This window comes from Musca autumnalis, unplaced genomic scaffold, assembly GCF_047663935.1.
Source record: "Musca autumnalis isolate F117 unplaced genomic scaffold, ASM4766393v1 scaffold_1, whole genome shotgun sequence".
Lineage (NCBI taxonomy): Eukaryota > Metazoa > Arthropoda > Insecta > Diptera > Muscidae > Musca > Musca autumnalis.
In genome coordinates, this window is record NW_027411644.1 from 24,307,955 (window position 1) to 24,319,765 (window position 11,811).

Genomic DNA, 11,811 nt, shown 5'->3' on the forward strand with positions numbered 1-11,811 from the left:
ACACCATTTATAAGTTATCTATGAGTCAGAAACCCTTAAAAAAGTCTTCTTTACAGATAGAAGATCATATAAAGGTCTCCTCTGTTGTAAAACCATTTTAAGGTCTTCTAGGAGTCAGAAATCCTTTTAGATGCATTCTATGGAGACAGAAGATTATTTAAGCGCTTCTATGCAAGAGTCAGAAGACATTCTAATGGTCTTCTCAAGGAAAAAAAACAATTTAAAGGTCCTCTTTGCGGACAGAAGACCATTTAAAGTTGGTTCAAGCGCACCGTGACTAGTTGTAATTTAACATTTGATAATCACAAAACTTCGCCATCAAGAATTGTCAATATAGGTCCATGTTTTGGTATATATAACGGCACCTCCTGATTTTCCGGTTTTTAAGGATGTTAGCTACAATTTTTAATCGAACTATCTGTAATTTGACATTTGAGATTCCAAGAGGTCACAAAACTTCTTCACTAACCATTGTCAACATAGGTCCATGTTTACGTATAGCCCCCATATAACGATATCTCCCAATTTTTGGTATTTTAAGGGTTTTAGCTACATTTTTGACTGAACTACCCGTAATTTGATATTTGAGGTTCCCAGTATTTACGAAACTTTTCATATATTTTCTGACCTAACTTACGCATTTAAGGAATCCGTGGTCGAAGAACTTCACCACCCAAAATTGTGGACATGAAAGGAAACTAATTACTCCGTATTTTTTGTTTTCCATTTTCTTTAAAAAAATTCTTGTGTTAAAAATCTCCAAATGATACTGAAGTGCCAAGAATAAAAATAAAAAACGAAAGCAAATGGATATGGGAGGATTATTATTACAGGGTTTTGTAAAGAAAAAATTCATAGCCATGCCAGACATGTTATGGTATGGGGAAGGGTGTGAGAGGTTGCAAATATTTGTCATGATGGTGTTAGCTGATAAAAAACAAAAAATAACAAAATTACATGATGGTCAAAAAGTCTTAAAAAGAAGAACAGGATTAACAATAACCGTAACTTCTGTCGACACCCAGCTAATTTTATTTGAAGTTGATCTATGTGAAATAGTTATTGCATAGTTCTTTTGAAGCTGTTCATGTGGAGTCGTGAAAGATGCACTCCATTTATTACATTTTAGAAGCAATAGTGTAGAGATCCCTACAAAAAATCCAGTTTTTCAATCCCTACTTTATTTTTATTTCTTCTAAAGATAAAAAAGTGTCTACATTTCTAACATTTTGTTATAAATTAAAAAATACAAACAGTTAAGTTAATTAAAAGTTGCGAACCTTTTTGCGGTAATCCACGAGAGTAGAATGATTGGAGTGGATTTGGAGTCCTTGCCGAAAACTGAGCTGGTGATAAGAAGACAAAATAAAAAGACATTTTGGATGGGCGGAACATGATGGCGGAGAGCAGAGGAAATAAACACAATAGCGATTGAATTTAATGGACACTGTTTATAATTTGTGTTAAAATAATAAAGTTCTTAATACTCTTTTTTACACAAATAATAAATGCATTTTATTTATACTGGGATATTATTAATGGCTTGCATTTTTATTGCATGCTTAAAATGATTAAAAACACTTTCCTAAGAATGTATCTAAATTCAATCAAAAGACGTGCCCTGGATCGAAAATGGAGTGCATCCTAGACGTTTGCTGTGGAAGAAAAATGGACTGTATCCTCGCTGCACCATGCCCTTGTAAAAATCCGTGTGATAATAGCAACAGATTGGCGTCAAGATGTGTCCTACCTTTCTGTAGGAGATCCCTTTACGTGATTTCCCAGCTATTGAAAGACGCTTTCAAGAGGTCTTCTAGTTATAGAAGACACCCTCATGAAGTCTCCCAGCTGTAGAAGAGCATTTCATGATGTCCATTTAATGTACCATCTAGAGAAGACCCCCCAGGCAGGACTTCAAGAGTCCGTCCATTATAGAAGATACCTTCAAAAGATCACCCAACTATAAAAGACACCATTGGGAGATGTCCAAGCTAGAGAAGATCCATTCGAGGGAAAACTCCACAGCTAGTTCTTCAATATGCCCTGTTAAAAAAGTCATTAAAATTTCTTCATAATTTTAAATTCAACGATAACCCATTTCAGCTTTGTTTCTGGTCCAGTAGCCAACTGTGTAATTCTTGTAACGTGGTTTTGTCGTCGGCTGGGATAAGCTCAGTCGCGTCCAGGGTCTCCATAAGGACCCACTAAACCTTACGAAATGAGAAGACTAGTATTCTCCTTTTCCTGGGGGTTAAATCGGGATTTATTGAATAAATACTAATTTACAATCTACTTGTGTTCAAATGCGATAAGAATGAATTCAATGGGTATATATTTAGGTTAATAGTTGGCGTTGGATTATGGAGACTCGCTGGGATTTGGCAGCTGAGGAGCTCGTGTTGAGTTACCGGCTTCTTCTACGAGGGAAACGGCGTTGTTTGTGTTTGGTGTTCGGCTGTAGATGATCGGGATGACGATGTATTCGGTGTTCGGCTGTAGATGATCGGGAAGACGATGAATTCGGTGTTCGGCTACAGATGATCGGGAAGACGATGTATTCGGTGTTCGGCTGTAGATGATCGGGAAGACGATGAATTCGGTGTTCGGGTACAGATGATCGGGATGACGATGTATTCGGTGTTCGGCTGTAGATGATCGGGAAGACGATGTATTCGGTGTTCGGCTGTAGATGATCGGGAAGACGATGATTCGATGTTCGGCTACAGATGATCGGGAAGACGATGAATTCGGTGTTCGGCTACAGATGATCGGGAAGACGATGAATTCGGTGTTCGGCTACAGATGATCGGGAAGACGATGTATTCGGTGTTCGGCTGTAGATGATCGGGAAGACGATGATTCGGTGTTCGGCTACAGATGATCGGGAAGACGATGAATTCGGTGTTCGGCTACAGATGATCGGGATGACGACGGGCTCGGCAGTCGGATGTTGATGTTCGGGATAGCGGTGTGTTCGGCAGTCGGCTGCTGGTGTTCGGGAATTCAACGGGTTCGGTGTTCGGTTGGTGATGTTCGGCAACACGATGGGCTCGGCAGTCGGATGTTGATGTTCGGGAGTACGATGAATGTCAGCTTCGGCGCTCGGCTGTTGATGTTCGGGAGTTAGTCTAGGCTACGATCTAGTATCTACCATGCGCTACTGAGTACGAAACAGCTGACCCGAAGGCCCTGTGGAACAGCTGGCACGAATGCCCTGTGGAACAGCTGACCCGAAGGCCCTATGGAACTGCTGACCCGAAGGCCCAGTGGAACAGCTGACCCGAAGGTCCTGTGGAACTGCTGACCCGAAGGCCCAGTGGAACAGCTGACCCGAAGGTCCTGTGGAACTGCTGACCAGAAGGCCCAGTGGAACAGCTGACCCGAAGGCCCTGTGGAACTGCTGACCAGAAGGCTCAGTGGAACAGCTGGCACGAAGGCCCTGTGGAACAGCTGACCCGAAGGCCCTGTGGAACTGCTGACCCGAAGGCCCAGTGGAACAGCTGACCCGAAGGTCCTGTGGAACTGCTGACCCGAAGGCCCTGTGGAACAGCTGGCACGAATGCCCAGTGGAACAGCTGACCCGAAGGCCCTGTGGAACTGCTCACCCGAAGGCCCAGTGGAACAGCTGACCCGAAGGTCCTGTGGAACTGCTGACCCGAAGGCCCAGTGGAACAGCTGACCCGAAGGCCCTAGGGAACTGCTGACCAGAAGGCCCAGTGGAACAGCTGGCACGAAGGCCCTGTGGAACAGCTGACCCGAAGGCCCTGTGGAACTGCTGACCCGAAGGCCCAGTGGAACAGCTGACCCGAAGGTCCTGTGGAACTGCTGACCCGAAGGCCCAGTGGAACAGCTGACCCGAAGGCCCTGTGGAACTGCTGACCCGAAGGCCCTGTGTATGTATCAGCCACCACAACTTAATGGGTAGCTCTCAAAAAGTATTCCCAACACTAGGCACCGAGGCGTAAGTTGGCGGACTTAGAGCAACCTTCTGTTCCAGCCCGTGTAGCAAACTCCCTGCAGTAGTAAGCTCACCATTCTCAACCATTTCTGAAATACTTCAGTGACCTAAAGTATGAAGTAAATGAGAATTATTAGTCGTAAACACTGACGGCGGTCGTTGTAAAGTTACACCGGAATGTACTTATCCTTTGCATTACTTGTTATCTCCGAAGCAGATGGGTAGTAATGATGTAGTGTATGTTGCATATTGGATGTCTGGTTCGGTATGGTAAAGGTAGTTGTTGTTAAATTATGTACGTGAACATTTTGTCACGTTACATTCTCATGATTTTGTTTCTAGTTTTAAAACAAACATTTGGAATAAATATTCCCCTCCACTTGACTGCATGACTTTCATTCATTAGTAAACAATGCCTGTTTTAATGTTTTCATTGCTGGACGAACGGACGGGTTTTTATTTTGTATTATTGTTTTAGTCATGTTTTTGTTGTTGTTTTCAATGATGTTGTTATTTTGCTTGTCTGTCTATTGCTGATGGAACAGTTTTGTATTCTGCCAAAATACTAATTTTCCTGACAAGAGAGACAAGTCTGGGAGAGAAAGTGGGACACAAAGAGGTACTTAGGCTGCTGAAGTCGGTTGATTTCGAAAATCACAATGCAACGTAATTGCATTTTGTTGTGAGCGCCAGCAAAGATACAATCACCAGCCATTGCCTTCCCGTCCATGTTTCCTAATAGATCCCAGTTTCTGAATGTTTTACATGAATCTGCTGCTACAAAACAATAGACCGACATAATGGTGGAGGAGGCAACCAACGCTATATCATGACCATTCATTGTCAGGACTTTACGACGGCCACGTAATTCTGTGGCGGGTGGAATTTTCAAAGCCTGTTAAATGTTCGTTGAATAAATTTAGTGGCCAACGAGATTTCACCATCCACAACAACAGTAACACCAACTACCAATTACATAGAATTTCTAGCCTAAAGACCATTTAGTGGAATATTTTGTACTTTAAGGTTTTCGCAATTTGTCGTTTTTCCACTTCCAAGTGTAGGAAAATGTGGAAACTTTACTATGCTCTTTGCTTATAATAAAGTTTTGTTCCAACGTGAAATTGCATTTAAATCCTTTGATTATATTTTTTCTCCACAAATTTTGGTTTATTTAAGACAAATACGTGGGAATATATTTTGTACATTTGCCAACATTGGCTGGGAAAGATTGCAATTTTAGTTAAAGATTAAGCAGCCTTAAAGTAAGAGATTGTGGTTTTCGGTCATTGGAAATGTCAATGGCCATACTAAGCTCTGGACCAATGATGTTGTAATAGCCAAGAACACATTTAAAGGGCTGTCAGAGCTATTAGGGTTATAAATGGGCTACTAACACCAATTCATGGCCTCTCATACTCAACAGTTAACCTTCATCTACTCGTGATATACCTTGTTGCCAACGGAGAATTTAATGACGACCGATCATGTGCGGTATAATCCTATTAACCATCGTGATGGAGGAAATGTCGTCACAAACTGGATTTAAGAGTCGAGTTAGTTACCCATTCGGCTTTGCCGACAGAGATATACCATCAGCCTGTGTATATTGAAACAATTTTTCCCAAAATACGTAATTATTTAGGGGGTTTAAAAAATTTTGGGCGTTTGAACCGACAAAAATGTTGATTAGGATTAAAGAACAAAAGTTTTGCGGGGGAGTGGAATGGTTCGACATTGACAGCCACAACATATGGTGCCATAGGGGTTTTTTTACACTCTTCGGGCTGTTTGCTCAAGAAGTATGGACTTACCCCTAAAAAAACTTTTACCATCGTAATTGAGGCAAGAATGCAAGTTGCTTCAACAAAAATTAAAGTGATTCGAGAGCAGGTCTTAAAGTGAACTTATCCGAAATTTTGTGTGGGAGTTACCGGATGGAGTGGACAAATATAGTCCATATTTAAACCTGATCTATATCTAGTAGATATAATAGGATGTGTAAAGTATAGACCAATTCGGCCACTCCCTTCAAGAGTTACCGTGCGAACAATTTTTCCGAACATTTTTGAACTTTTGTGGGGGAGGTACCGGAAGGAGTGGACCGATATAGCCCATCTTCGAACTTAAACTAAGTTTGGGTAAAATATTATAAAAGCCAAAATTTGAACCGGGTCGGTTTATCCGTTCGAGAGTTATCGTGCGCTCCAGCCAGCCAGACAGACAGACAGACGGACGGATATTGCTCAATCGACTCCAAATTGTCTGAAACACATTTCGTCAAAACATACTTGGGGTCTAAAACCATTATTTCGATGAGGAACATTTTGCCCGTATGAAAGTGTATATACCCTCGTTAGCATAAATGCTGAGGGTATAAAAATATAATAATAAAAATTAGAGAATAACAGGCAACACCAAACTCCCTCATTTTGATTATCCCCGCAAACATTTAAGGGACCCAGATAGCAGTACTCATATCTACTCGCATTTTTATTGTCTAGTCTGAAAGTCTTATCGAATATTGTACGGCAAGAAATGCGACTAGGAATTTGTAATGCGTTTTCATTCACCGGGGAAATTTTTTCATTTCGCATGCAGGCCTGTTAACCGTTGCATTATGGAGTTAAAGCTATTATAACTAAGCTTTATCCGTCTCATCTATCCCTTCAGAAAGTCTAACACATGTAGCTCTTCGAAAGAAGTCCGTGATATAGAAGACCCTTTCAATAGGGTCCCCTGTAAATAGTCTCCCATCTAAAATAGACCCATTTAATAGCCCCAATTCAAGAGGTCTTCTTCTTGCTATGGGTCTTCTATTTAAAGAAGTTCACTTCAAGGAGTATTCTTCAAGAAATCTTTACGAGGTCTTATGTCCATAGAAGATCAATTCAATACGTCTTCTATTTAAATACGTTCACTTCAGGAGTCATTCAATCTAGAGAAGACCCCTTCAAGAGGTCTTCTATTTAAATTAGATAACTTGAAGATACATACGACCTCTTCAGGAGGCCTTCTGTCTATAGAATACCATATCTATAGGTCTTCTATTTAAATAACTTCACTTCAAGAGGTATTCTATCCAAAGCAGATTCATTCAAGAGGTCTTCTTTCTATAAAAGACCACTTCAAGGGGTATTATATCTAAAGAAGGCCTCTACAAGAGGTATTTTATATAAATAAGTTCACTTCAAGAGGTATTCTATCTAAAGAATTCGTGTTCAGGAGGTCTTCTATCTTAAGAAAGAGGCCTTCTGTCTATAGTAGACAACTTCACGAGGTTTTCTGTATAAAGACGCCTTCAAGAGATATTTTGTCTATAGAAGACCACTTCAAGAGGTATTCTATCTAAAGACGCATTCAAGAGGTCTTCTGTCTATAGAAGTCCACTTATTTAGATCTTCTATTTAAATAAGTTCACTTGAAGAGGTATTCTATCTAAAGCAGACCCCTTCATGAGGTTTTCTGTTTATAGAAGATCACTTATATCGGTGGTCTATTTCAATAAGTTCACTCCAAGGGGTGTTCTATCTAAAGAAGATCCCTTAGAGTGGTCTTTTGTCTATAGAAGACCACTTATATCGATGGTCTACTTAAAGAAGTTCACTTCAAGGGGTATTCTATATAAAGAAGGACCCGTCAAGAGGTCTTTTGTCCATAGAAATCAACGTCTTTAGGTCTTCTATTTAAATAAGTTCAGTTCAAGAGATATTCTATCTAAAGAATACACCTTCGAGAGGTCCTCTGTCTAAAGAAGACCACTCCAAGAGGTATTCTATCTAAAGAAGACCATTTGAAGAGGTATTCTGTCTATAAAAGATCAATTCAATATGTATTCTATTAAAATAAGTTAACTTTAAGAAGTATTCTATCTAAAGGATACCCCTTCATGAAGTTTTTTGCCTATAGACGATCACTTATATCGGTGGTCTATTTAAATAAGTTCACTTCAAGAGGTGTTCTGTCTAAAGAAGAACCCTTCAAGAGGTATTTTATGTAAGGCAGTAAAAGGGGTTTCTCTACATAGATTAACTCCTGAAGTGAACTTATTTAAATAGAAGACTGATATAAGTGGTCTTCTGGTCTTCTATAGACAGAATACCTCTCGAAGGGCCATTCCTTCTTCTGTCTATAAAATACCAATTCTACAGGTCTTCTATTTAAAAAGGTTCACTTCAAGAGGTATTCTTTCTAAAGAAGACTCCTTCAAGAGAGTATTATATCTAAAAAGACCCCTTTAAGAGGTTTTCTATTTAAAAAGATCACTTCAACATATCTTCTGTATATATACGACCCCGTTAAGATGTCTTCTACCTATAGGAGCTCCTTCAGGAAGTTTTCTTTCTAAAGAAAACAACATCAAGGTGTCTTCTGTTTTCAGAAGACCGCTTGTTTTTAGAAGATCCCTTCAAGAGGTTTTCTGTCTACAGAATACCCATTTGAGATCCTTTCTGTCCATAGAAGACACCTTCAAGAGTTCTTCTATTTAAAGAAGATCACTCCAATACGTCTTCTGCCTATAGAAGACCCTTCAAGAGGTCTTCTATCTGAAAAAGACCACATCAACATGTCTTCCGTTTTTAGAGGACCCCTACAAGAAGTTTTCTGCCTATAGAAGACCCCTGCAAGAGGCCTTCTGTCTATAGAGGACCTCTTTAACAGTTTTTCTGTCTATAGAAGACCGATTAAAGAAGAAGTTTTCTGCCTATAAAAGACCCCTGCAAGAGGCCTTCTGTCTATAGAGGACCTCGTTTACAGTTTTTTCTGTCTATAGACCGATTCAAGAGGTCTTCTATCTAAAGCAGACCAACTCAAGAGGTATTCTATCTAAAGAAGATCTTATCTATCTAAAGAAGAGGATTTATTCATGGGACATACACGCTCCCTTGTTCCTCTTGGGATGTTCGTGGGAAATTGGTTTTATTTTCAACGACCACTAGGCCAAAAAATATACCTAAATTATTATAGCTATCTCTTTTAACAATTGTCCGTAGATTTTTAAAGAATATCTGGCAAATTAAAATATTTACGAAAACTAAGTTCCATTTGTTTATTTAACATATCGTTGCTAATATTTCCCTTACCCCTTAACGAGATAAGTTGTTCATGTTTAAACAAAAAACAAACAAAAAACTGTTTCTTAGTTGGCCTGATGCCAAAAATAATTTCACAATGTAAAATTATTATTATTGGTGTTGTAGTTGTTATTATGCATAGCATAATTATACCAAGCGTCATCTAAAGCTGAGAGCATCATATGGCCGTGCATCAGGAATCGAAGATTTCATCAGCATAACATGAACAAACACAACAAAAGGCCAGCCAGGCAGTCAGCCAGCCAACCAGGCAGCCTTCGAGCATCAACAATTATTCATATGCCGAGAGCACCTTAAAAAATGCAATGGTATCTAGGGGCCCGTAGTCCATAATATACTGCAGGTAGATAACAAATTTACATAAACTTTATTATCAATGTTAATTTAGCTTTATAAAAATCCTATAAATGTCTTAGTACCGCGACTGTAAACGGTTTGGCGAATGCACTTTTACAAATTGTCCGATGGTGGAGGGTACTGCAATACATTGTGGCAGGTGGAGTAAGTAAATCAAGTTGTAATGCTTGAGTGGTTTGTGGCAATACCGTTAGCCAACCAGTCAAGCAGACAGCCAGCCAACCAGCAGATAACAAATAAAATTGAAACTTTGTTGGTGGATCTTTGTGCGATGCCATGCGTTGCAATTGAGTGATGAAGGCTTTTAGTTGTGTAGGTTGATGTAGCCGGTGGATATGTCCTTTGCATTATTTGTGCATGGCAATTGTCTTTGGTGAACTTAATTTAATGATTCATTTTTATTGAATTCACTTTGTCATGTTGGTAAATAGCTCAGCTCATGGAAGATGCGATATACACCACAAAAGCCAAACCAACACAACATGTGCCACCATCAAAGGATAACTGTTATAAGCAAAATACCACACACAGAATAATACAAGCAAACGTATACCACTCCCTCCTTACACACCTCACTCTCATTCTCTCTCTTTCAAATTCCCCTCAATTCTCTCCCTTCTTTACCATCATCAAATGATGCAATTAAATGATGCCACATTATGCAACGACTGTGATTTAACTAATTACGCAATTATGGATTTCCGCCTAAAGGTAGAGAGGACGGGAGGGAGCGGATGTGATGCTGGTGGGAAGGTATGGAGCTTGAGAATACTTAAAGCGCTCTCATTAAGTATGTCGGCATTTAAGTCCAATTTTTTTGCAACAATAACAACAGCAACTGCGGCAAGAGGATAAAAGCCATACTTAATTGCAACACTTTAGCCTTTGTCGGGGCATGGGAATGGAATGCGGAAATTTTAAGACAGATTTGCGACATTCAGCGACGATAAAATTTAAAAAAAAAATTAAAATGAAGAACTTAAGGTAGGCCTTAAAAATATAAAAAATTAGGGGTTGTTGCCAAGTCTACCTTCTGAAGAAATGATCTTAAAGAAATAAAAAAGGGCGTTAAGTTTGGTCAAACCGTACTTTTTTTACCAGTAGTATTCGTTGTATAATTGCATCGGTGATAATAGAATCCTTGCTCGATAGATCTACTATCTACAGAAGACCTCTTCAAGCGGTCTAACTTCGACAGGTCTTTCATATTTTGAAGCCTCTTCAGCTATCATCTTTTTATGAAGGACCCCTCCAAATTGTCTTCTATATATAGAAAACTAATTTCAATGTTTTACATTTATGGAACAGGTATTAAATTGGTCTCTTATCTATAGGAGACTACTTCAAGAGGTCTCAGTTGTGAAGAAGTCACATTTCTTGGGGCCTCTCTGTTTACATGAGACCCTTTCAGAAGTTCTCCATTTTAAAGAAGAGAGGTCTTCTATCTATAGGATTACCTTTATTCAAAAGATCCTTTCAAGGAGTCTAACTTCTGAAAAATACCCCAACAAGATATCTTCGGCTTGATTACGAATACTTACATAGGATCTTTTATCTATATAACACCAATTCAAGAGGTCCCAGTTGTAAGAAAATCACTTCGAGAGGCCTTTTATCTAAAGGAGACCCTTTCGAAACGTCTTTTATACGAGTATATAGAAGACCCTTTGAAGAGGTTTCACTTCTAAAGAAGACTCCTTCGAGAGGTCTTCTATCTATAAAATACCCTTTCGAAAGAGATACCCCTTCAAAACGTCTCAATTCTGAAGAAACCCCCGTATGGTGCCTTCTAGTTATATGTTACCCTTTTAAAGGGCCTTATATCTATATAAGACCCCTTCAGGAGGTCCATATTGTAAAGAAGACACCTTCTAGAGGTCTTCTGTCTAAAGGAAACACTTCCATAAGGTATTCCATCTATAGGAGACCATTTCAATCGGTCTTCATAAACAGACTCCTTCAAGAGGCACCACTTCTAGAAAAGACTTATTCAAAATGTCTTCTGTCTACAGGAAACCCTTTCAAAAGGCCTTCGATCCATATGAGACCCCTTAAAGAGGAATCAATTCAGAAGAGGACCCATTAGAGAGGTTGTCTATCTACCCTTTCAAAGGGCCTTCTGTCTATATAAGACCCCTTCAAAAGGTCTCATTTCTAAGATGATTCCTTCAAGATATACTTGACCTTTCAAGGATATGCTTTTAAAATGTGTTCGTTGTGGTTACAAAGAAAGAGGTCTCAGTTCTAAAGAAGAGCATGTCGAAAGGCTTTCTATCTATCCAAGAGACCTCTTGATGGGGTCTTCCGTAGATAGAAGACTTTTTGAAAGGGTCTCTTATAGATTTAAGATTTCTTGGAAGAAGTGATACCTCTGGAAGGGATATCTAGTTAAAACCCCTT

The 11,811-nt window shown here is 39.5% G+C and overlaps 1 long non-coding RNA gene across 1 annotated transcript; it reads right to left on the reverse strand.

Annotated features, from left to right (window-relative positions):
- Window positions 1–2,239: 2,239 nt before the first annotated feature.
- On the reverse strand, window positions 2,240–4,551 carry LOC141390400 (uncharacterized). Its single transcript, XR_012409335.1, has 2 exons — window positions 4,158–4,551; window positions 2,240–4,065 (listed from the first exon to the last, which is right to left on the reverse strand). It is a non-coding gene; the product is annotated as an uncharacterized lncRNA (long non-coding RNA).
- Window positions 4,552–11,811: the final 7,260 nt, after the last annotated feature.